Genomic DNA, 27,137 nt, shown 5'->3' with positions numbered 1-27,137 from the left:
CGTGCAGCCCGCCTCCAGTGGTGTCGCGACAGGCGTGAATGGAGGGACGAATGGAGACGTGTCGTCTTCAGCGATGAGAGTCGCTTCTGCCTTGGTGCCAATGATGGTCGTATGCGTGTTTGGCGCCGTGCAGGTGAGCGCCACAATCAGGACTGCATACGACCGAGGCACACAGGGCCAACACCCGGCATCATGGTGTGGGGAGCGATCTCCTACACTGGCCGTACACCACTGGTGATCGTCGAGGGGACACTGAATAGTGCACGGTACATCCAAACCGTCATCGAACCCATCGCTCTACCATTCCTAGACCGGCAAGGGAACTTGCTGTTCCAACAGGACAATGCACGTCCGCATGTATCCCGTGCCACCCAACGTGCTCTAGAAGGTGTAAGTCAACTACCCTGGCCAGCAAGATCTCCGGATCTGTCCCCCATAGAGCATGTTTGGGACTGGATGAAGCGTCGTCTCACGCGGTCTGCACGTCCAGCACGAACGCTGGTCCAACTGAGGCGCCAGGTGGAAATGGCATGGCAAGCCGTTCCACAGACTACATCCAGCATCTCTACGATCGTCTCCATGGGAGAATAGCAGCCTGCATTGCTGCGAAGGTGGATATACACTGTACTAGTGCCGACATTGTGCATGCTCTGTTGCCTGTGTCTATGTGCCTGTGGTTCTGTCAGTGTGATCATGTGATGTATCTGACCCCAGGAATGTGTCAATAAAGTTTCCCCTTCCTGGGAGAATGAATTCACGGTGTTCTTATTTCAATTTCCAGGAGTGTATTTACTCTACTTCCGCAAGCAGGCAAATCTCGAGGAAAATCCAGGATAAAGCCCCAAGAGAAACCTTCATTTTTGAGATACATATTAGTTCACTGATCATAAGTTGGTATTTGAGTTTCAAATTAGAGGACATTAAATAGCTTGTTACGCAATGTCAGATACATTGTCATAGATTGTTGAATTTTAAGCAACTTACATAGTGACTGGTATAAATATAGTTGTCTATTTATTTACTTACACGTCAAGTTCCGTAGGACGAAATTGAGGAGCAAATCTCCAAGGTCATGGAACGTGTCAGTACATGAACTTAGAACATAAAAGTAATAACAGATAAAAAGAAATGTTCATGAAGCTGAAAAAAAGTCAGTCCATAAGTTTAAGTAAACGCTATCAGCAATACAATAAGAATCAGCTCAATTTTTCAAGGAACTCCTCGACAGAATAGAAGGAGTGACGCATAAGGAAACTCTTCAGTTTTGATTTGAAAGCGCGTGGATAACTGCTAAGATTTTTGAATTCGAGTGGCAGCTTACTGTTTGGTGTTCAGTCATCGATGCATCATTACAGAGTATGTCTGCATAGTTTCATAACGAATACTGTTATGTTACACCCTGTGTGGTCGGCAGTTGTAACGAATAAATGTCGCGTATCTTACGTTTAGGGTAACTTGGCCTTGCAATGATTTATGGCGTAACTGTAAAGAAAATTGGAACTAATGATTTGTTTGAACGTGGTTAATGCTTGATACATGGGAAGTTCACTGAGGCTTTTTGCCGAAGATGCTGTGGTGTATCGAGAGATTGTAACAATGGAAAATTGTACTGAAATGCAGGAGGATCTGCAGCGAATTGACGTATGGTGTAAGGAATGGCAATTGAATCTCAATGTAGACAAGTGTAATGTGCTGCGAATACACAGAAAGAAAGATCCCTTATCATTTAGCTACAATATAGCAGGTCAGCAACTGGAAGCAGTTAATTCCATAAATTATCTGGGAGTACGCATTAGGAGTGATTTAAAATGGGATCATCATATAAATTTGATCTTCGGTAAAGCAGATGCCAGACTGAGATTCATTGGAAGAATCCTAAGGAAATGCAATCCGAAAACAAAGGAAGTAGGTTACAGTACACTTGTTCGCCCACTGCTTGAATGCTGCTCAGCAGTGTGGGATCCGTACCAGATAGGGTTGATAGAAGAGATAGAGAAGATCCAACGGAGAGCAGCGCGCTTCGTTACAGGATCATTTAGTAATCCCGAAAGCGTTACGGACATGATAGACAAACTCCAGTGGAAGACTCTGCAGGAGAGACGCTCAGTAGCTCGGTACAGGCTTTTGTTGAAGTTTCGAGAACATACCTTCATCCAGGAGTCAAGGAGTATATTGCTCCCTTCTACGTATATCTCACGAAGAGACCGTGAGGATAAAATCAGAGAGATTAGAGCCCACACAGAGGCATACCGACAATCCTTCCTTCCACGAACAATACGAGACTGGAATAGAAGGGAGAACCGATAGAGGTACTCAAGGTACCCTCCGCCACACACCGTCAGGTGGCTTGCGGAATATGAATGTAGATGTAGATACATTGTGTGGTGTGTGACATCAATATTCGATGTTGTTGTTGTCTTCAGTCCCGAGACTGGTTTGATGCAGCTCTCCATGCGACTCTATACTGTGCAAGCTTCTTCATACCCGAATAACTACTGCAGCCTCCTACAACCTTCTGAACTTGCTTATTCATCTCTTGGTCTCCCTCTACAATTTTTACTGCCCACACTTCCTCGAATACCAAGTAGATGACTCCCTCATGTATAAGGATGTGTTTGTCAATCAATTCAGTCAAATGTCAATTTCTGTCAGAACTTTTTTCTCCATTTGAAGGACAGTAACATTAATAAATAATATGTTTAGTGATAAATACAGCAAGGATAGTTACGGCGAATTGTGTCCCTACTGTAAAATCACAAGCGGTTATCATCGCACAACAATTCATTATGACAATAAGCCATGCGCCGACGTCTGTGCAGATGTGATGAATCCACATTGCCATTATGTGTGGAGCGGATACTTTGAGCGTAGGGGAAAATATTAATAAAATGATCGGACTTACGTGTTACGTGCCTCGGAAAAGAATTCGACGTACGTCTTACCTGCAACAAAAACAGGAAACTGGCGTTAAATCATTATTTAACATTGAATAGTCCACATTAAAATAGAATGGTTTCCTTAACCCTAAGAAAACAACCAAGCCGTATGCTTAAGAAATTACGTGTCGATTGTACCGACTCGCAGCTACACCATGTGATCAAAAGTATCCGGACACCCCCAAAAACATACATTTTTCATATTAGAGTCATTGTGCAGGGGTCTGATGACCTCAGATGTTGAGTCGCATAGTGCTCAGAGCCAGGTGCATTGTTCTGGTACCTACTGCCAGGTGCTCCGTATCAGCGACCTCAGTAGTCATTAGACATCGGGAGAGAGCAGAATGGGGCGCTCCGCAGAACTCACGGACTTCCAACGTGGTCAGGTGATTGGGTGTCACGTGTGCCAAACGTCTGTACGTGAGGTTTCCACACTCCTAAACATCCCTAGGTCCACTGTTTCCGATGCGATACTGAAGTGGAAACGTGAAGGGGCATGTACAGCACAAAAGCGTACAGGCCGACCTCGTCTGTTGACTGACAGCGACCGCCGACAGTTGAAGAGGGTCGTAATGTGTAATAGGCAGACATCTATCCAGACCATTACACAGGAATTCCAAACTGCATCAGGATCCGTTAGGCGGGAGGTGAGAAAACTTGAATTTCATGGTCGAGCGCAGAAGCCACAAATCACGCCCGTAAATGCCAAACAACGCCTCGCTTGGTGTAAGAAGTGTAAACATTGGACGATTGAACAATGGAGAAACGTCGTGTGGAGTGACGAATCACGGTACACAATGTGGCGATCCGATGGCAGGGTGTGGGTACGGCGAATGCCCGGTGAACGTCATCTGCTAGCGTGTGTAGTGCCAACAGTAAAATTCGGAGGCGGTGGTGTTATGGTGTGGTCGTGTTTTTCATGTAGGGGGCTTGAACCCCTTGTTGTTTTGCAGCACAGGCCTACATTGATGTTTTAAGCACCTTATTGCTTCCCACTGTTGAAGAGCAATTCGGAGTTGGCGACTGCATCTTTCAACACGATCGAGCACCTGTTCATAATGCACGGCCTGTGGCGGAGTGGTTACACGACAATAACATCCCTGTAATGGACTGGCCTGCACAGAGTCCTGACCTGAACCCTACAGAACACCTTTGGGATGCTTTGGAACGCCGACTTCGTGCCAGGCCTCACCGACCGACATCGATACCTCTCCTCAGTGCAGCACTCCGTGAAGAATGGGCTACCATTCCCCAAGAAACCTTCCAGCACCTGATTGATCGTATACCTGCGAGAGTGGAAGCTGTCATCAAGGCTACGTGTGGACCGACACCATATTGAATTCCATCGTTATCGATGGAGGGTGCGACGAACTTGTAAGTCGTTTTCAGCCAGTTGTTCGGGTACTTTTGATCACTTAGTGTATATTACTAAACTGTTAATACTGTCATTCAAATCCAATTGCAGCTTGTGTGTCCAAGGCTTCCAGGGGCAAGGAAAATTTCATTTGCACTGTTTCAAGGAATTAAAAAAAGGCATAATCTTACGTTAAAGGTTGAACACAGTAACACAAGTATTATAATTAGAAACTTTGTATATGGCTACGTAAAATTGGGCATGCAATTTACTCAAACTATATCACTCTAGTATTTGACAATACGAGCATTTTGCAACTTCCAATAAACTTAACAAGTAATTTCAAACCTTTTCGAAACTTTCTTCTTGCTACCACCACCACCCTCCTCCCTCCCACCTCCCTCACACACACACACACACACACACACACACACACACACACACACACACACCAACAACTAAAGTTCATCGCTTACTAAATTTTCACTGTTCACGCTGCCCTACTTCAGCATCACACACATGACATTTTATTTTATTACTTCTTTACAATCAACTCCATTTGCAACATATTTTGCGAACAGTATCTGGATGTACCACTGAATGTTCCTGCGAAATTATATCACTGCACGAGACATAATTAGGGAGATATGACGTCATAAACATTGAGACGCGGGAAAAACTAGCTTCCCTTAAAACGGAGTGTAAAATTACCCATAATAAACACTTTCAGCGTTTGATAAATAAGAGCACTTGTGGACACCCAACAAACTTTAAGCATAATTTCAAACATTTTAGAAAATTTTTCATTAGTCTGTGGGTGAACAATTAGAAAGTAATGAAACTAAAATAATTAGGGTTTTGTGTCCTCAACCGCAAAGATATTACATGCTTAACGTCAAGTATCTGGCACTTTTAACTCTTTTGCAAGTAATCAAATGTCTGAAGTTGTTTCATACATGGAATTTCAATTATTTAAAGAATCGTTGGTCGCGTATGTTTACTGGTAACTTCCTCTTAGGATATTTTCATCCACGTAATTAATCAGCATTTTTCTTTCATGGCGTTGGCCTGCGTTACTCATACTGGACATTAAATCCTCTTTCGTATCGATTACTGTTCCATGTCAAACGAAATTTTGCTGGTTCTACCGTACTCCAACGATTCACTGACTACGACAGATGGTCATAAAGACTTCGTTGTTACCTCCAAAAAATAAACTCACATAACCAATGTGTTTGTTGTCTTGCACGTACATGCCTGCACTACCGATACGGGGGAAAAAAAATCCCGCGCCATAGTACCGTAGCGCACCTCTAGAACACTCAAAAGAAAATACCGCAGGCCATTGATAGAGTACTTATTGATACATAACCAGCATGGATTCAGAAAATATCGTTCTTGTGCAACACAGCTAGCTCTTTATTCCCATGAAGTAATCAATGTTGTCGACAAGGGATGTCAGATCGATTCCATATTCCTAGATTTCCAGAAGGCTTTTGATACCGTTCCTCACAAGCGACTATTAATCAGATTGCGTGCATATGGAGTATCGTCTCAGTTGTGTGACTGGATTCGTGATTTCCTCTCAGAGAGGTCACAGTTCCCAGTGATAGATGGTAGATCATCGAGTAGAACAGAAGTGATATCTGGCGTTCCGCAAGGTAGTGTCACAGGCCCTCTGCTGTTCCTGATTTACATAAATGATCTAGGTGATAATCTGAGCTGTCCCCTTAGATTGTTTGCAGATGACGCTGTAATTTACCGTCTAGTAAAATAATCAGACGATCAATTCCAATTACAAAATGATCCACAGAGAATTTCTGTATGGTACGAAAAGTGGCAATTGGCACTAAACAAAGAAGAGTACGAGGTCATCCACATGGGTACTAGAAGGAATAAGATAAATTTTGGGTATGCAATAAATCGCACAAATCTAAGGGCTGTCAATTCGATTAAATACCTAGGAATTATAATTAGGACAACTTAAGTTGGAAAGACCAAACAGATAATACTGTGTGGAAGGCGAAACAAAGACTCCGCTTTGTTCGCAGAACACTTAGAAGATGCGACAAACCTACTAAAGAGACAGCCTACATTACACTTGTCCGTCCTCTGCTGGAATACTGCTGCACAGTTTGCGATCCTTACCAGATGGGATTGACGGAGGACGTCGAAAAAGTGCAAAGAAGGGCAGCGCGTTTCGTGTTATCAGGCAATAGGGGTGAGAGTGTCACTGATATGATACGAGAGTTGGGGTGGCAGTCACTGAAACAAAGGCGGTTTTCTTTGCGGCGAGATCTATTTACGTAATTTCGATCACCAACTTTTTCTTCCGATTGCGAAAATATTTTGTTGACACCCACCTACGTAGGGGGAAATGATCATCATAATAAAATAAGAGAAATAAGAGATCGGAAAGATTTGGGTGTTCCTTTTTCCCACGCGCCATTCGAGAGTGGAATGGTAGAAAAGTAGTATGAAAATGGTTCGATGAACCCTCTGCCAGGCACTTAAGGGTGAATTGCAGCGTAACCATGTAGATGTAGAATTAATTACGTAACTTAATTTTTGAAGACGGTAGTTAAAACTTGACGATTGACCTCGTACGTTATAACTAACGCACATTCGAATCGATAACACCGGACTGTCAACACTAGACTACCCAACGAACGCCTGAAATCTCACCAAAGAACTTAGCCCTAGCAGATATCGTACGTTTACAGAAGGCCATAATGTTTATCGCCAACGTATTTAGACGGCAGTAAGAACAACAGTTACTACCAGCATGACACAGGAATCACACGTAGGCATACGTATAAACATGGTCGATCGTATTGTATAGCTCTCGGACTTGACTGCCTGAAAAGAGAGATTACGGAATGAAAACCAACAGGTTGCGGCAACAGCGAAACCACGGTAGATGACCGCAAATGGCTTTTTCGCAGCGTACGCTCTTCTGGATTTCTAGTAGCTGCCACTTATAACGTCCAGACGCCTATAAAGACACCTGTTCCATCTGCTGTTTCCGCATTCAGCTCTGGCGACAACCCTTCCCCGTATTACTTTATTTGCTTCCATCGCCCATTCTTTGTGTTCTTCGAAGCGGTCATACGCAAACTACGCTGTCTCTTTTTATCAGTTTTACATGTCTTCATCTCTGCATATTCGTTACATCCCCCTACGACTTGTTTCCTGTATTCTGCTCCTTTGATACAATTTGTGGAATAAAGGACTGGTAATGTGATGTGATCCGAGAGGTTGGGTCTACTCAGCGAAATTAATATACGCTTTAGAGAGACACTGAATACGCTATAGGCGTTCACGAAGGAGTACAGAACTCGAGAGGGTACAGTAAACATGGAAGATAAAGAGAGATGTACTCGGATTAGATAGGACATAAGACAATAGTTCCTACTGTTCAACTTGCAGATAGGAATGATCAACATAAAACAATAAGGAGTGGAATCGATATTCAAGATGAAAGGGTATCAATGATAAGATTTGCTGATGACATTGCTTCCTCAGTGGAATGGTAAAAACAACTGAAGCACCTGTTGGGCGGTGTGAGCACAGAATATGAACTGGCAGTAAACCTGAGAAAGACAAAGGGTGTTGAGGAGCAGAAGAACGAAATTAGCGATAAACTTGAAATGAAAATTGATGACAACGAACTATAAGAAGTTAAGGAAGTCTGCTACCTTCATCTACATCAACATCGATATTCTGCAAATCCCCTTAAGTGTCTGGCAGAACCCCTTTCACAATAATGATCTATTATTCCAATCTCGAATAGCGCTCGGAAAAAACGAATACCTACATCCTTCCGTGCGAGCTCTGATTTCCCACACTTCATTATAATGATCGCTTCTCCCTACGCAGATCGGCGTCAACAAAATATTTTCACGTTCGGAGGAGAAAACTGATGTTTCAAATTCCGTGAGAGGATTCCGCCGCAACGAAAAACGCCTTTGCTTTAATGATGTCCATCCCAAATCCTGTATCATGTCGGTGACACACTCTCCCCTATTTCGCGATAATACACAAACATGCTGCCCTTCTTTGAACTTGTTCGTGTACTCCGACAATCCTATCTGGTAAGGATCCCACACCGCGCAGCAGTATTCTAAAAGAGGACGGACAAGCGTAGTGTAGGCAGTCTCCTTAGTAGGTCTGTTACATTTTCTAAGTGTCCTGCCAATAAAACGCAGTCTTTGGTTAGCCTTCCACACGAAATGTTCTGTGTGTTCCTTCCAATTTAAGTTGTTCGTAAATATACTTCATATGCACTTACTTGAAATCGGAGATTTTATATTTGACTGACTTATCGTGTGCCCGAAGTTTAACGGATTCCTTTTGCCACTCATGTGGATGACCTCACACTTTTCATTATTTAGGGTCAATTGAAAATTTACGCACCATTCAGATATCTTTTCCAAATCATTTTGGAATTTGTTTTGTTCTTCTGATGAGTTTATTGCACGAGAAACGACAGCATCATCTGCAAACAACCTAAGAGGGCTTCTCAGATTGTCTCCTAACTTGTTTATACGGATAAGGAACTGCAGAGGGTCTACCTACATCTACGTCTACATCCATACTCCGCAAGCCACCTGACGGTGTGTGGCGGAGGTTACTTTGAGGACATCTATCGCTCGTCCCTTCTATTCCAGTCTCGTATTGTTCGTGGAAAGAAAGACTGTCGGTATGCTTCTGTGTGGGCTCTAATCTCTCCGATTTTATCCTCACGGTCTCTTCGCGAGATATACGTACGAGGGAGCAATATACTGCTTGACTCCTCGGTGAAGGTATGTTCTCGAAACTTCGACAAAAGCCCGTACCGAGCTACTGAGCGTCTCTCCTGCAGAGTCTTCCACTGGAGTTTATCTATCATCTTCGTAACGCTTTCGCGATTACTAAATGATCCTACAACGAAGCGCGCTGCTCTCCATTGGATCTTCTCTATGAGCAGTATTCAAGCAGTGGGCGAACAAGCGTGCTGTAACCTACTTCCTTTGTTTTCGGATTGCATTTCCTTAGGATTCTTCCAATGAATCTCAGTCTGGCATCTGCTTTACCGACGATCAACTTTATATGGTCATTCCATTTTAAATCACTCCTAATGCGTACTCCCAGATAATTTATGGAATTAACCGCTTCCAGTTGCCGACCTGCTATATTGCAGCTAAATGGTAAGGGATCTTTCTTTCTGTGTATTCGCAGCACATTACACTTGTCTACACTGAGATTCGATTGCCATTCCCTGCACCATGCGTCAATTCGTTGCAGATCCTCCTGCATTTCAGTACGATTTTCCATTGTTACTACCTCTCGATGTACTACAGCATCATCGGCAAAAAGCCCCAGTGAACTTCCGATGTCATCCACAAGGTCATTTATGTACATTGTGAATAGCAACGGTCCTACGACACTCCCCTGCGGCACACCTGAAATCACTCTTACTGCGGAAGACTTCTCTCCATTGAGAATGACATGCTGCGTTTTGTTTTCTAGGAACTCTTCAATCCAATCACACACTTGGTCTTATAGTCCATATGCCTATAACACTACCTCGAGCAACGGCAGAAGTCACTTAGGTTTTACTCGATGACTTTCCGTTAGTTTCTACGTACTGTGACCTTGGAAGCAAAATAACCCAGGACGGGCGGGGCAAGGAGGACATGAAAAGCAGACTAGCGCTGTCAAAAAGCGCATTCCTGGCAAAGAGAAGTCTACTACTATCAAACATAGGCCATAATTTAAGAACTTTCTACTTTCTGATAATGTACGTTTGGAGCCCAGCATTGTACGGTAGTGAATCATGGACTGCGGTAGAACTCGGAAAGAAGGCTATCGAAGCGACTGAGATGTTGACATTTAGGTGGAGTGATAAGGAGTGGGGAAGTTCTCTGCAGAATCGGCGAAGAGAGGGAGAGAGACGATCACAGGACATGTGTTACGACACCAGGGAATAAAGTTCGTGGGCCCACAGGAAGATGTGGAGTGTAGGATCTGCAGGGGAAGACAAGGATTGGAATAGACTCGTATGCAGCTAATAACCGAGGACAATGGCTGCATGTGCTACTTCTAGCTGAAGAGGTTGACCCAGTACAGGTTACTCCTTGTCAGTGCCAAGTGTTTTTGCTCATATACTGCCACGAGGCATGAAGGATTAGCCAGTTCGGCAATTTGGTAACGGAAGGAAGTGTCGGAGATAAAAATTGTAGACGGAGACCAAAGGACGAGTATGATGAGAAGCTTCAAGTGGGCGTGGGTTGCAGTATTTACGAAAAGATGAAGAGGCACAGAGCGAGGTGGCGCAGTGGTTAGCACACTGGACACGAATTCGGGAGGACGACGGTTCGAACCCGTGTCTGGCAATCCTGATTTAGGTTTCCCGTGATTTCCCTAAATCGCTTCGGGCAAATGCTGGGCTGGTTCCTTTCAAAGGGCACCGCCGATTTCCTTCCCCGTGCCTCCCTAAATGCGATGGGACCGATGACCTCGCAGTTTGGTCCCCTCCTCCAAAGCAGTGGAGAGGTGCATAAAAACAGTCTTTTGAGTTAAAGACAACAACAGCAACAACGCTCTTTCTAACTCCAATTTAACTATTCGTGTTACTTTTTTTTTTTTTCTTGCGTGAATGACCTCGCACACACTCCTATCCCCGACTATTCCTCGCAGCATCTTGCCATTTCCAATACTCTCGTAATTTTTCAGTCTCCAACGACGCCCCGTTTACCTTCCCTTTGTCTATTTACTTTTTATTTCGCTAGCTTTCTGTGACAGTAAAGCAAATGAGCGATGGCTTATTTGTCAGTTTTCGTTCTCGAAGGAATCAAGCAAGCATTCTCCTTGCGTAATTCAAGCGAATCAGTGATAAATCGTGATCTACGGACCGCGTTTGGAGCCCCACCGGAATAGTACACTGCTGCAGCATATTATGATTTTAGGATTAGAACTCTGAGAATAGTTCAGCTGACGCTCAAAGGAGAAGGATAGAGAGAGAGGGGGGGGGGGGGGGCTATGGTTCAAATGGTTCTGAGAACTATGGGACTTAACATCTGTGGTCATCAGTCCAATCTCGTCGCCTGCAAACTGGAATTTAATGCGGGTGGTATTCCCACATAGCTACAGAACATGAAAAAAAAAAAATACAACTGTATTTATGCATTTGCTTCAAGACTTGTAATGTAGTTCAAGTAATTCAATAACAGGTGAAATAAAATTCAGGGTGTGCCAGGAAGAATGGTCAATACTCAGCAATATGAAAGGAACGATCATTCGAAGCGAAACAGTCTAGTCCACATCTAGACGCAGACCTTAAGGGCTATGAGCACTTGGTAACTGGATGTGTTCCACATTAGCGAAGATGGACAAGTGCTCGTAGGTCTTACATATGCACTTTTATACATACATACATGTTCCTCATATCATGAATACGGCATTTCTTAATTATGCAGAAGTGCCACCTTAACTTTTCTTTGCACAAAATAATTATTTTTTATAGTTACTGCTTCATATCTAAAACTTCATCTATTGAGTAGGAGTTGTCATTCAGAAATTCTGGACTTCTTTGATTCGAATCATCGTTCCTGCCATACCCCTGAATACTCACCATTCCTCCCGGAATATGCTAAAAAGAGCTTCTGTAAAGTTTGGAAGGTAGGAGACGAGATACTGGCAGAAGTAAAGCTGTGAGTACCGGGCGTGAGTCGTGCTTCGGTAGCTCAGATGGAAGAGCACTTGCCCGCGAAAGGCAAAGGTCCCGAGTTCGAGTCTCGGTCGGGCACACAGTTTTAATCTGCCAGGAAGTTTCATATCAGCGCACACTCCGCTGCAGAGTGAAAATCTCATTCTGGAAACATCCCCCAGGCTGTGCCTAAGCCATGTCTCCGCAGTATCCTTTCTCTCAGGAGTGCTAGTTCTGCAAGGTTCGCAGGAGAGCTTCTGTAAAGTCTGGAAGGTAGGCGACGAGGTACTGGCAGAAGTAAAGCTGTGAGTACCGGGCGTGAGTCGTGCTTCGGTAGCTCAGATGGAAGAGCACTTGCCCGCGAAAGGCAAAGGTCCCGAGTTCGAGTCTCGGTCGGTGCGCACAGTTTTAATCTGCCAGGAAGTTTCGTGTCTGGGACATGTTGCGGCGATTTTCCAGACAGATGGACAGCGTTTAACGAGCCGAAAGACTGGTGACATAAGTCAGAGATAAAAACCGAAGCGGCGAGACGTCCCCGGGAAGTTCCAGGAGCGATTGCCTCATCCTGGAGCGGCGGCCGATTTCTAGCCCGGGGCGACAATTTCTCTGGCCGGCCCGCCGGCAGATCTCTCGGGCACGTTTCCTCAGAACATGTCGCAAGGCCGCTATAGCCGGCCGTCTGCCCCAACACAACATTCCAGCCCCGCTGGAAACCGAGTCTCGGCCGTCTCACTGGACCCCTGCGCGAGCGGCTTCTGACCTGCGGACTGGAGAGGCTGCTGGAGGGACGTGGCGCTTGCCACGACGCTGGTGTATGGACTCTCACACGGTCCCAATGTTAATTCTACAGGACATACTCTCGGATATACAGGGTGGTTCATTAATCGTGACCGGGCCAAATGTCTCACGAAATAAGCACCAAACGAAAAAACTACAAAGAACGGAACTCGTCTAGCTTCGAGGGGGAAACCAGATGTTAAAATGGGCCGTTTATGAAATATTCCGCGATCTGAATAAACAAGACCGCTGCGACTGTTAGTATTTTTTATTGGAGAACACGTCCGGTTTCGCAAATTAAACGCTAGGTGTTTTCTTTCATTTAACGAAGGCTTTTGACTGTGTTGACCACAAAATACACTCCTGGAAATGGAAAAAAGAACACATTGACACCGGTGTGTCAGACCCACCATACTTGCTCCGGACACTGCGAGAGGGCTGTACAAGCAATGATCACACGCACGGCACAGCGGACACACCAGGAACCGCGGTGTTGGCCGTCGAATGGCGCTAGCTGCGCAGCATTTGTGCACCGCCGCCGTCAGTGTCAGCCAGTTTGCCGTGGCATACGGAGCTCCATCGCAGTCTTTAACACTGGTAGCATGCCGCGACAGCGTGGACGTGAACCGTATGTGCAGTTGACGGACTTTGAGCGAGGGCGTATAGTGGGCATGCGGGAGGCCGGGTGGACGTACCGCCGAATTGCTCAACACGTGGGGCGTGAGGTCTCCGCAGTACATCGATGTTGTCGCCAGTGGTCGGCGGAAGGTGCACGTGCCCGTCGACCTGGGACCGGACCGCAGCGACGCACGGATGCACGCCAAGACCGTAGGATCAACGCAGTGCCGTAGGGGACCGCACCGCCACTTCCCAGCAAATTAGGGACACTGTTGCTCCTGGGGTATCGGCGAGGACCATTCGCAACCGTCTCCATGAAGCTGGGCTACGGTCCCGCACACCGTTCGGCCGTCTTCCGCTCACGCCCCAACATCGTGCAGCCCGCCTCCAGTGGTGTCGCGACAGGCGTGAATTGAGGGATGAATGGAGACATGTCGTCTTCAGCGATGAGAGTCGCTTCTGCCTTGGTGCCAATGATGGTCGTATGCGTGTTTGGCGCCGTGCAGGTGAGCGCCACAATCAGGACTGCATACGACCGAGGCACACAGGGCCAACACCCGGCATCATGGTGTGGGGAGCGATCTCCAACACTGGCCATACACCACTGGTGATCGTCGAGGGGACACTGAATAGTGCACGGTACATCCAAACCGTCATCGAACCCATCGTTCTACCATTCCTAGACCGGCAAGGGAACTTGCTGTTCCAACAGGACAATGCACGTCCGCATGTATCCCGTGCCACCCAACGTGCTCTAGAAGGTATAAGTCAACTACCCTGGCCAGCAAGATCTCCGGATCTGTCCCCCATTGAGCATGTTTGGGACTGGATGAAGCGTCGTCTCACGCGGTCTGCACGTCCAGCACGAACGCTGGTCCAACTGAGGCGCCAGGTGGAAATGGCATGGCAAGCCGTTCCACAGGACTACATCCAGCATCTCTACGATCGTCTCCATGGGAGAATAGCAGCCTGCATTGCTGCGAAAGGTGGATATACACTGTACTAGTGCCGACATTGTGCATGCTCTGTTGCCTGTGTCTATGTGCCTGTGGTTCTGTCAGTGTGATCATGTGATGTATCTGACCCCAGGAATGTGTCAATAAAGTTTCCCCTTCCTGGGACAATGAATTCACGGTGTTCTTATTTCAATTTCCAGGAGTGTATTACTGCAGAAGTTGGACCATTATGGAGTAAGGGGAGTAGCTTACAATTCGTTCGCTTCTTACTTTAAGAACAGAAAGCAGAAGGCAATTCTCCGCAATACTGAAAGTGGTAGTGATGTTCAGTCCCAATGGGGCACTGTTAGGTGGGGCGTTCCCCAAGGGTCGGTGCTAGGGCCACTGCTGTTTCTTATTTATATAAATGATATGCCTTCTAGTATTACAGGTGATTCAAAAATATTTCTGCTTGCTGATGATACCAGCTTGGTAGTGAAGGATCTTGTGTGTAATATTGAAACATTATCAAATAATGTAGTTCATGAAATAAGTTCGTGGCTTGTGGAAAATGATTTTATGCTAAATCACAGTAAGACTCAGTTCTTACAGTTTCTAACTCACAATTCAACAACAACTGATATTTTGATGAGACAGAATGGGCATATTATAAGCGAGACGGAACAGATCAAGTTCCTAGGCGTTCGGATAGATAGTAAGCTGTTGTGGAAAGCCCATGTTTAGGATCTTGTTCAGAAACTAAATGCTGCTTTATTTACCATCAGAACAGTATCTGAAATAAGTGACAGTTCACCACGAAAAGTAGTCTACTTCGCATATTTTCATACGCTTATTTCTTGGGGTAATTCTTCTGATTCAAAAAGGGTATTTTTGGCTCAAAAACGGGCTGTCCGAGCTATATGTGGTGTAGGTTCGAGAACCTCTTGTCGACCCCTATTCAATAGTCTGGGAATTCTGGCATTGCCCTCACAGTATATATTTTCTTTAATGTCGTTTGTTGTAAGCAATATTAGCTTATTCCGAAGAGTTCGTTGCTTTCACTCAGTTAATACCAGTCAGAAATCAAATCTGCATGTGGAATGCACTTCCTTGACTCTTGTGCAGAAAGGAGTGCAGTATTCTGCTGCATCCATTTTCAATAAGCTACCACAAGAACTCAAAAATCTTAGCAGTAGCCCAAACACTTTTAAGTCTAAACTGAAGAGTTTCCTCATGGCCCACTCCTTCTATTCTGTCGAGGAGCTCCTGGAAGAGCTGAAAAATTGAGCAACTTCCAATGTTACATTGTTGATTTTCTTTATTTAGACTTAGGACTTGTCACCTGAATATGTTTTTTATGTTTCATTTTATCTGTTTCTACTACCGTGTTATAATTTCATGTATTGACTCGTTCCATGACCATGGCGACTTCTCCTTAATTTGGACCCACGGAACAATAAATAAATAAATAAAAATAAAATAAATCTTTAGGTGCTTCACTGTATATAAAGAGATAAAAGAACTTACCACAACTTTAGCCATGCCAAGAAAGGGACGAATTAAATAGATCAGGTCTGTGTCTACTTACAGTCAAAAACTCAGTACGGAAACTGAGAAAGACAACATTAACTATCTAGACCTCGCAATTGGCAAAAATAATAATCGCCACGCATTTGATATCTATAGAAAGAATACCACTTCTGACAATATTAATCGCGCCGCTGCTACGGTCAAGTCCTATAGTGCTTAGAACCATTTGACAATATTATAAATCCCAATTCGTGTCATCCTGTGGCTCATAACTAGCATTTTTGCATTCAGTGATTAATAGATTAAATAACATCCCATTAGAAAAGCCAGCAATTCAAAAAGAACGTAACACACTTTGTTATATAGCCTATACAAATGATTTTGACCCCAACATAATCGCAAAATTATATTACAAATGTAAAACACCAAAGCAGAACACAATACATAGCGAGATATGCCTAACTCGAGAAACATCACTGACACAGAAAATAAGACCAGCAGTCTACCTTGGTAGAATTTCCAACAGATTTAATGCACTTTTTAAAGCCACAAATATTCAACTAGCCTTTCGAACTAATAACACCTCTTCAATAAAATTACGTTTCGCCACCACTAGACCATCGGAATATGATAACCCAGGCATAATAGCTCTAATAGCTTTTACATTGGCCAACCAGGACGAAATTTTAACGCGAGATATAAAGAACACACTACAGAGAGCGAATGTAATGTCGAGCTTCTTTCTACACTTGAAAAATCAAAATCACACTGCTGATACGATCGAAAATGCACAGAATACCAAAAGGCTTTGCAATGAACATTCTTGAGGAATTAGAAATTTATATGGACACGAGAAAATACCCACAAAAAATATTAAACGAACAGACAGAATTTAGACACAAATACATTCTTAAAAACTTTATTGAAATTTTAGAACACGAAAACGGATAAATCGGAAGTAACATATGCAGCAACCAAAGATAATCGTACCAAATTTTGATTAATAAAATCGCTGCTCATCTGCACAATCTTTGTAAATATATAGCGTAGGAAGAGTAGCACTGCCAATCTGGTTGGCTCTGAGCACTATGGGACTTAACTGCTGAGGTCATCAGTCCCCTAGAACTTAGAACTACTTAAACCTAACTAACCTAAGGACAACACACACATCCATGCTCGAGGCAGGATTCGAACCTGCGACCGTAGCGGTCGCGTGGCTCCAGACTGTAGCGCCTAGAACCGCTCGGCCACTTCGGCCGGCACTGCCAATCTGGTGTCACATCGTAATCAACATTTAATTTCAACATCTTATCAACATTTACGACCTTATTAAAGCAGTGACAATTACAAAACAGTCCATTAACGACGCACTATGGACGTCACATCAATCCAGACGTGAGCACAAGACAGCTACTTTAATATGAGTGACATTGGCATCCATACATGTTCTCATCAAAATTGTAATTGCATGTATCTGAAAATGGCGATTAAGCCGATACAGTCTGTCGTAAATAAAGATTTCTTATTATAAGCAGCTGTTTGGTGTATCTACTCTAACAATAATGTTGTTATCAGAAATATATTACGCTACTGGCCCTAAAGAAGAAGAAAAAGATTAAAGGTTTTATTTAAGCCGGATAAAGCCATTCCCAACATTTATATTCAGATATTTACAACTTCTGACACGCGAATGTGCGTCCCCAACCTAAAAGAAAACCCATTAAAACGTAAAAATTAGAACGTAGCAGCTGTTAAAATAATTTATTACGAAATATAATTAAAATATCTAGAAAAAACGCGGCGTTTGTAACATTATAAGAGAAACAGTTGTCAATATTGCCACTATTTAACCTCCATTGTAGACAGCCTGGGGAGGAAGCGTTGCAGCGTCAAACTAACCGCTATCTCCACGCGGGAAGCCGTGCATGCGCAGTGTTGCAAACATTAAGTAATCACATATCTTCATTGAAATGCTGGAGGTGGGCTGCACATTTTAAATTACCAAACTGCAATAATCAGACATAATGCACTCTGTATATGAGTCGCGTAAGTCAGAATTACTGTTACAACTAATTTCAAAAGGGTTCCTGATACTATCTAGGGTCCTCTATTCCAGCACTATCAAATGCAGTGTCCTTACAATTAATAGCATTATGTCCATTATAATTATCCTGGCTGTTATGCCGTGGTCGGTTGATGAATTCTGTGACACAGATATTTCGGCCGTGAAAGTCTACATTTTAGCAATTAATAACATTGTTTTGACAAATGAAAAGTTTTTTACGTTGATAAAAAACAATTGCAGAACTTGAAAACGTCATTCACTAAAACAAATCCGGCTTGGACGTTTCAATGACGTAAATCTGTCCGCGAGTTGAGGGTATTTTCTGGGGCTCTTTTCAGTGTTAGTAAAAGCTCCAGTTCTTCTAAAATATTTAGAACACTGCCCGTGTTCTCGCGGTGAACTATCTGAAGACTGGTGTCAACATCAGAGACTGTGTGTGTGCCGTCTCTTGCAAGTGAGCTCTCGAAGCTGACTTTGCACTGGAATTAGCAGTATGCTACAGAAATCTTAAATTAAAACTTCTTCCCGGGTACCCTTTGTTTTAAATACCTGGATATAAATGTTGGGAATGGCTTTATCCGTTTTAAATGGAACCTTTAATCTTTTGACTGTAAGTAGACACGGACCTGATCACTTTAATTCGACCGCTTCTTGGCACGGCTAAACTTCTGATAAGTTCTTTTATCCCTTTGCACAGAGTGAAGCATCTGAACAGGCAAATTTAATTTGCGAGAACTTGCCGTGTTCTCCAATAAGGAATTCTAACAGTTGCAGTCGTCTATTTTATTCAAGCCACCTCAGGTAGTGTTTGTTGGGGTGAAAAATCCTCCGTGGTTCGCAGGCCAAATTAAACCGCAGGCAAAATTTTCAAACTGTCATATCAGGTGTAACTGATTCAGTGCGTTACAGAACATATAGTGCTCGACGAATTAAATTTTAATATTTCATCAGTGTATGCTGAGCACAAATTCGTTACCGAGAGAGGTTGCGCAGTCGTTAGCACACTCGATTCGCATTCGGGAGGACGACAGTTCAATCCTGCGTCCGGCCATCCTGATTTAGGTTTTCCGTGATTTCCCTAAATCGCTCCAGGCAAATGACGGGATGGTTCCTTTGAAAGGGCACGGCCGACTTCCTTCCCTCATCCGGTGAGACCCATGACCTCGCTGTTTGGTCTCTCCGCCCCCCCCCCCCCCCAAAAAAACAACCCAACCCATAGTTGTTATTATAAATATTAATATGAATCCAGAATGAGATTTTCACTCTGCAGCGGAGTGTGCGCTGACATGAAACTTCCTGGCAGATTAAAACTGTGTGCCCGACCGAGACTCGAACTCGGGACCTTTGCCTTTCGCGGTGGTAGAGCACTTGCCCGCGAAAGGCAAAGGTCCCGAGTTCGAGTCTCGGTCGGGCACACAGTTTTAATCTGCCAGGAAGTTTCATGTCAGCGCACACTCCGCTGCAGAGTGAAAATCTCATTCTGGAAACATCCCCCAGGCTGTGGCTAAGCCATGTCTCCGCAATATCCTTTCTTTCAGGAGTGCTAGTTCTGCAAGGTTCGCAGGAGAGCTTCTGTAAAGTTTGGAAGGTAGGAGACGAGGTACTGGCAGAAGTAAAGCTGTGAGTACCGGGCGTGAGTCGTGCTTCGGTAGCTCAGTTGGTAGAGCACTTGCCCGCGAAAGGCAAAGGTCCCGAGTTCGAGTCTCGGTCGGGCACACAGTTTTAATCTGCCAGGAAGTTTCATTAATATGAATGTTATGTGTTTGACTTAGCTATCTGAAATTACATCCTTATTAAGATTAATACCAGGAAATTCAGCGCGTCCCAAACAAGGAACAAACTTTACACACTATTATGTCTTCACTAGTAGTTAAAAATCAGAAATAGAGCAAAAATCAGAACGGCTGGAAAAAATACCTGTCAAATAGCAACAACCAGGACAAAATTACAAAGTTATTGTAGAGCTTAATGCACAATTGTTCTACATTAAGTTCTGTAGGTTGCAGATGACAAACTGTGAAACAAAACAACTACACTGAATTACGTAAAATCCATGAAATCCACAGCATATGGTAGCAAGGTATACATACAAAATTTTGTTCATTTTTCAAATATGCAAAGGCTGAGTTTATGAACTCAAATTTGTATGTATACTGTAAGTGGTTCAAATGGCTCTGAGCACTATGGGACTCAACTTCTGAGGTCATCAGTCCCCTAGAACTTAGAACTACTTAAACCTAACTAACCTAAGGACATCACACACAGCCATGCCCGAGGCAGGATTCCAACCTGCGACCGTAGCGGTCGCGCGGTTCCAGACTGTACCGCCTAGAACGGCTCGGCCATCCCGGCCGGCTATACTGTAAGTACAAAGCACTTTTCATGTTTTATAGAAGACAACATAAAACGGATTGATGATGTAACTTGAGCGAAACATGTCTGGGGAACAAAAAGAAAAATAAGTAACTGTGTTTTGCTCAAATCTCCAAACACAAATCTACTTGTAAGTAAACAGGGACAGAAGAGCTTCAACCTCAAAACGTACGGAAACATTTCTATACGTGTTTCTTGCGTTCTTAGCGCTAAATTTGTACCTGGTTCGGTAAACTGAAAGTAAGTAAATCATTTCCTCATCAACGCATTAGAATATCCATCATGTTTCGCTGTGATATGATATTTACATGCCACACTGGATCTCTGTGAGTAGGTGTAGTTTATTTATAAGCACCCGGTACATTACTAACGTGATGAGAAGGATAATCTGAATTCGTGCTGGTAATGCGCGAGAATATTTCGTCTATGAAAGTGGTCGAAAAAATCTGCATTCCCGCGAAATTAATGTTGCAAAGTCTACAAACCCGTAATGCAGTGGCCGGCCGGTGTGGCCGCGCGGTTCTACGCGCTTCAGTCTGGAACCGCGTGACCGCTACGGTCGCAGGTTCGAATCCTGCCCCGGGCATGGATGCGTGTGATGTCCTTAGGTTAGTTAGGTTTAAGTAGTTCTACGTTCTAGGGGACTGATGACCTCAGATGTCAAGTCCCGTAGTGCTCAGAGCCATTTGAACCATTTTTGAACCGTAATGCAGTAGGACGCAAACGACCCTGATGGGAGGTGGGTAGCCGACGTCACAACACACGCTAGGGCAACGTGGATGGGTATAGTGGCTGGAGACTGGAGTGCGTGGAGAAATCTGGAGGAGGGCGTTTATTCGATAGTGCGTGTTGGTGTGGATGCCACTAAAGAATGAGACTTTCTTCTGCAAGCCGTCACAGCTGTCAACGATGGCACCCGCTCGGATGTAAACAACATGCTGTCACGGGAAAGCTGGCCTGCCCGCGCTGTGTCGGCTGCATGGGAGGGAGGGGGAGGGGAGCAACGCCGGATGTGGCATTCCTTGCGGCCACGGCAGGAACACCGCAGTACGTATTACGAACAATCGACGTCTCAAGTGTGCAATCATTGTTGCTCCAACGATGAGTCAGACATAGCTAGCAGTGTGCGATTAACGTTACGGCTGTACGGATAGAAGTCGCTACATTCACGACATAATGACTTGTACGTTGTTGCGCTTAAGGCTATTTGGAGCCATCAAGGACACTCCAACGTAGCAAATCAAGAGAAACACTGCAGAGAGCAGGCTGAAATAGTAACGGTTAGGTTACCGGAGATAAATACACTACTGGCCATTAAAACTCCTACACCAAGAAGAAATGCGGATGATAAACGGGTTAGACCAATATATTATACTACAACTGCCGTGTGATTACATTTTCACGCAATTTGGGTGCATAGATCCTGGGAAATCAGTACCCGGAACAACCACCTCTGGCCGTAATAACGGCCTTGATACGCCTGAGCATTGAGTCGAACAGAGCTCGGATGGCGTGTACAGGTACAGCTGCCCATGCAGCTTCAACACGATACCACAGTTCATCGAGAGTAGTGACTGCCGTATTGTGACGAGCCAGTTGCTCGGCCACCATTGACCAGACGTTTTCAATTGGTGAGAGATCTGGAGAATGTGCTGGCCAGGGCAGCAGTCGGACATTTTCTGTATCCAGAAAGGCCCGTACAGGACCTGCAACATGCGGTCGCGCATTATCCTGCTGAAATGTAGGGTTTCGCAGGGATCGAAAAAAAGTGCCGTCAATGCGAACAAGAGATGACCGAGACGTGTAACCAATGGCGATGTCTCCAAACACGGACGCGACCATCGTGATGCTGTAAACAGAACCTGGATTCGTCCGAAATAAATGACGTTTTCCCATTCGTGCACCCAGGTTCGTCGTCGAGTACACCATCGCAGGCGCTCCTGTCTGTGATGCAGCGTCAAGGGTAACCACAGCCACGGTCTCCGAGCTGATAGTCCGTGCTGCTGCAAACGTCGTCGAACTGTTCGTGCAGATGGTTGTTGTCTTGCAAACGTCCCCATCTGTTGAGTCAGCGATCGAGACGTGGCTGCACGATCCGTTACAGCCGTGCGGATAAGATGCCTGTCATCTCGACTGCTAGTGATACGAGGCCGTTGGGATCCAGCACGGCGTTCCGTATTACCTTCCTGAACCCACCGATTCCATATTCTGCTAACAGTCATTGGATCTCGACCGACGCGAGCAGCAGTGTCGCGATACGATAAACCACAATCGCGATAGGCTACAATCCGACCTTTATCAAAGTCGGAAACGTGATGGTACGCATTTCTCCTCCTTACACGAGGCATCACAACAACGTTTCACCAGGCAACGCCGGTCAACTGCTGTTTGTGTATGTGAAATCGGTTGGAAACGTTCCTCATGTCAGCACGTTGTAGGTGTTGCCACCGGCGCTAACCTTGTGTCAATGCTCTGAAAAGCTAATCATTTGCATGTCACAGCATCTTCTTCCTGTCGGTTAAATTTCGCGTCTGTATCACGTCATCTTCGTGGTGTAGCAATTTTAATTGTCAGAAGTGTAGTAACACTTGTTACGCGTCATGCATAATTTTGGTATCTGAATCGATTGTGAGCGAGCAGCGATGTTGTAAAGCTGTATCGCACAAATTTGGCTTATACAGGGTGTCCATAAAGTCCCTTTACAACTTCAAAATTTTATTTCAACGGCAGTCGTTGAAATATTTTAAGAAAATTTCTTTTATTGTAATCACTGTTTACTACAGTTTTTATATATACTAAAATTTTGTGTTTCATATAATTTGTTGATGGAAGGATCTGAACCTCTATAAAATGGCAACTCTTCAAGAGAAGGCACAATGTGTGTCCTGGTTTATTCAGACAAAATCGGATGTTCAGACTCAACGAAACTTCGGAACGAAGTATGGAAGGGATCCACCATCGCGCCCTTCAATCCGTGCATGGCACAAAAAATTTATGGAGACACGGAGAGTGTCAGATAAAGGGAGGAGTGAGCGACCAAGAACATCTGAGGAAGTCATAGATCGCGTTTTAAACGTCTTCACTCGTTCACCTACGAAGTCCATCCGCACAGCTGGCAGACAGTTGAAACTACCACATTCAGCTATGCATAAGGGCGTCCCCAAGAACTTACAAAGCGCCGCTGTTACAGACACCTGAGCCAAATGCCAAGCCAAAACGGACAGAGTCTGCACTCAACATGCTGGAACGCCTTTCGGGTGATGAAGCATTTCTCAAGCGAGTGTGTTTCAGTGACGAGGCAACTTTTCATGTAACTGGGAGATTAAACAGACACGCTGTGAGAATCTAGGGATCTGGACACCCTCATGTAACTAGGGAGCCTCACCGTGGTAGTCCAAAAGAGAATGTGTGGTGTGGAACCATGTGCAACCGACTAATTGGTCCATTTTTCTTCGACAACTGAGCAATTACTGCAGATGTTTACCTCGACCTTCTGACCGAATATGCAGCACCACAACTGATTGACTTAGTGTTACTTATAATCCGTCTTGACGGCAAAATTTTTTTATTCATATGACCGGTTTCGGTTCATTCAGAACCATCTTCAGATCTGATATTTCAGATCCAGCAACTTTCACATGCTGCGTGTGAAAGTTGCTGGATTTGGACTGGTTACTCCTGTAACTGAAATATCAGACCTGAAGATGGTTCTGAATGAACCGAAACCGGTCATATGAATAAAAAAATTTGCCGTCAAGACATATTATAAGTAACATTATACAATCACTGACTGCTGCTATGCCATTAGACATTATGTCTGTTTTGCAATGATTGACTTACAACCATCATTTTCCTGCAAGATGGTGCACCACCACATTGGGGACTGCATGTTCGTCATTTCCTCAATGAAATATTTCCAGACAAATGGATTGGGAGGGATGGGCCAATTCCTTGGCCACTGCGTTCGCCAGATATCACTCCCTTGGACTTTTTTTTTATAGGGGTATGTGAAAGATACAGTCTTTCAAACACAGATACGGCACATTGCCGACTTGAGGGAAACGATTCGTAATGCCATTGCCACCGCTGATGACGCTATGCTACAGCGAACATGGCAAGAAATCGAGTACCGTCTTGATGAGCTCAGTGCAACTAAAGAGGCCTATTAAACACTGTCAAAAAAACTTTTGTAAACACTGATTACAATAAAAGAAAAGTTGTGAAAATACTTCAGCAAATACCGTTGTAAAAAGATTTTGAAGTTGTAAAGAGACTTAATAGACAACAGAAAAATCTAGAAGCCAACGGCAGTACACAAAGCCACAAGGCTGCAATGACGGAGTCGCCTAAAAATCACGACAGTCAACGAAACTCAGTGCCGGAGTGAAACAGGGTTACATAACAATGACACACAACGTGAAACTCGATCTCTCAAAGCAAATAGTACACTAGGCAAGAATTTTATAGTCGAAAGGAAAATGCATTAATCGATAATCGCAATTTCACGTAAATTGCAAGCACTACTTTCGCTCGTTACTGGGACAAGCAAAGGTAATGGTTGATCTGACAGATTAAGAGCGTAAGCTTGTTATGTATCTATGGCCGAAGCTCGTTAATGAATGACGTTGCCCATCAAAACAGTACTTTGTCGAGGCTCAAAGCCGGCGGGCGGCATCCGAAGCTCGATTTGACCCATCAAGGAGTTATTTTGCTGCCCAAATAGCAACTCATTTTAGTGTCTCACTTCGTAACCTTCAGCATGCCCGCCCAGTTAGCCGTGCGGTCTAACGCTCGGCTTTCCGGATTGGGGAGGGGCGCCTGGTCCCCGGCACGAATCCGCCCGGCGGATTAGTGACGAGGTCTGGTGAGGCGGCCAGTCTGTGGATGGTTTTTAGGCGGTTTTCCATCTGCCTCGGCGAATGCGGGCTGGTTACCCCTTATTCTGCCTCAGGTACACTATGTCGGCGATTGCTGGACAAAGAAGTCCTCCACGCACGCGTACACCACCATTACTCTGACCGGCCGGAGTGGCCGAGCGGTTAAAGGCGCTACAGCCTGGAACCGCACGACCGCTACGGTCGCAGGTTCGAATCCTGCCTCCGGCATGGATGTGTGTGATGCCCTTAGGTTAGTTAGGTTTAAGTAGTTCTAAGTTCTAGGGGACTTATGACCACAGCAGTTGAGTCCCATAGTGCTCAGAGCCATTTGAACCATTTTGAACCATTAAGGCTGTGTTCACACTGCCGGCCGGGCCGAGCCGAGCCGAGCCTGGCCGGGCCGCCGCCCGCTTTGATATCAAACACATGGTTTTGAATTGCGGTGTTCACGCTGGCGGCCGGGCCGCGCCGACACGGCGTGAGCCTCCCGGAGCCGAGCCGGCGACATTCCGAGTGTTTAATGTTGCCGGCGCGAGCCGACCGCAGGCGCGAGCCTGTGGCGCAGCACTACAGCTTCTGCAGTACACGCATCACACGTCTCCCTTCTGCATTCATCACAAGTGTGACTGCACACGTCTTTTATTTTAAGGTGTTACCTCACATTTCACAATCAGTGAGGAAAAATTACGTTTATTATAATGATACATGCGAAATTACTTTTATTTCATTTATTTAATCTACCGTATTTACATGCGTTTACAACAATAGCTTGCCAGCGATCGCGGCATTGCCGCCACTGAATAGTTCGCATTTACTTGTAAACGGAGACAGATATGAGTGTCACTGAGGGACGGAAATGTGTCCCTACCAGATGATAATGCATTGTAAAGTCATGCTGTGGCAGTTCCTTATCAGTGGAAATAGAACCACTGAGTCAAAGGGCATTATCTCAAAACTCTTCGCCTATCAATCTGTCTATCTTACAAGGTAATGAAAAGAATTCTGTGAGGTCATCAGTGGCTCCACATGATGAACCATCACCACTGCCAAGCGCTGCATCAAGAAGAAAAAAGAAGAAAAAAGTTGGAAAATTCTGAAGGAGTATTTCTGCGATTCTTCGTTGAAGGCACAGCAAGACATTACCCAAAATGACGAAGCTAATTACTTCCTAATGATTCTCAGGAGTCCCATAAACTCTCTTCCCCTCAGAGGTCAGCGTTTGTCAAATTTAAAATACAAAAGCATGACTACAATTAACTGGTGGTAGCGAATGCTGTACAAAGTTCTACTGCAAACCAAAAATTTTGTACTAACGAATCTTACCTTATCGTTATACACAATTTTTCTTCTGCTGTTATACTTCTGCGAAAATTTGTGTTCTGTTTAGAAATTTTGTCTTGAATGTTCTGCAGCACATACTGAAATGTATTATGATTCATTCTGTAATTTGAATAAAATTTTTCAGGATAGTTTTTAAATTCTTCATATAAAGAAAAAAACTCTCCTAAATGTCTGTCGCTATTCATAGGATGAATCCATAACCTCCTAGTTCTTCTGTACTTCAAAACTCTACGAGTTACTGCAGAGTCAAAACAATACCAATAAAAGAGTGAAGAAATTGTTCTACACGACAGCACAGACTAGCTAAAGGCGAGCAACTGTTGACTGCAGCTGCGTTTTCTACTGACTTGCTTGTCAGCTGTCGAAGGGTGGAGACCTTTTTAAACTTATTTATTTGGCCTCCCGCCAGACATTTAGCCAAAGAGTGGGGATTACCTTGACAGTGCAGCGCAGCCCGCCAGGGAAGAAAAAAAAACAATGAAGAACAATGAAACGCACATCTGTGCCGATCTACAGTAGTTTCATTAACTCTCCATTATTTTTTCTGTCAAAGTAGACAACGAGACTACAGAATTGCGCTTCAGTTATCTTTTAGTTCGAAATACGAAATGTACATCATACTAATTGTAGGATGTTGATGA

The 27,137-nt window shown here is 44.5% G+C and overlaps 1 protein-coding gene and 1 non-coding gene across 2 annotated transcripts in view; one reads left to right on the top strand and one right to left on the bottom strand.

Annotated features, from left to right (window-relative positions):
* Positions 1-27,137, bottom strand: part of LOC124720446 (coiled-coil domain-containing protein AGAP005037) — a 992,798-nt gene that overhangs the window by 550,032 nt on the left and 415,629 nt on the right. The window lies entirely within an intron of this gene.
* Trnas-gga lies at positions 25,300-25,383 on the top strand. Its single transcript is given in 2 exon segments — positions 25,300-25,339; positions 25,349-25,383. It is a non-coding gene; the product is annotated as a tRNA-Ser (tRNA).

Source organism: Schistocerca piceifrons, chromosome 11, assembly GCF_021461385.2.
Source record: "Schistocerca piceifrons isolate TAMUIC-IGC-003096 chromosome 11, iqSchPice1.1, whole genome shotgun sequence".
NCBI classification, from domain to species: domain Eukaryota; kingdom Metazoa; phylum Arthropoda; class Insecta; order Orthoptera; family Acrididae; genus Schistocerca; species Schistocerca piceifrons.
This window is presented reverse-complemented; position numbering and strand designations above follow the sequence as displayed.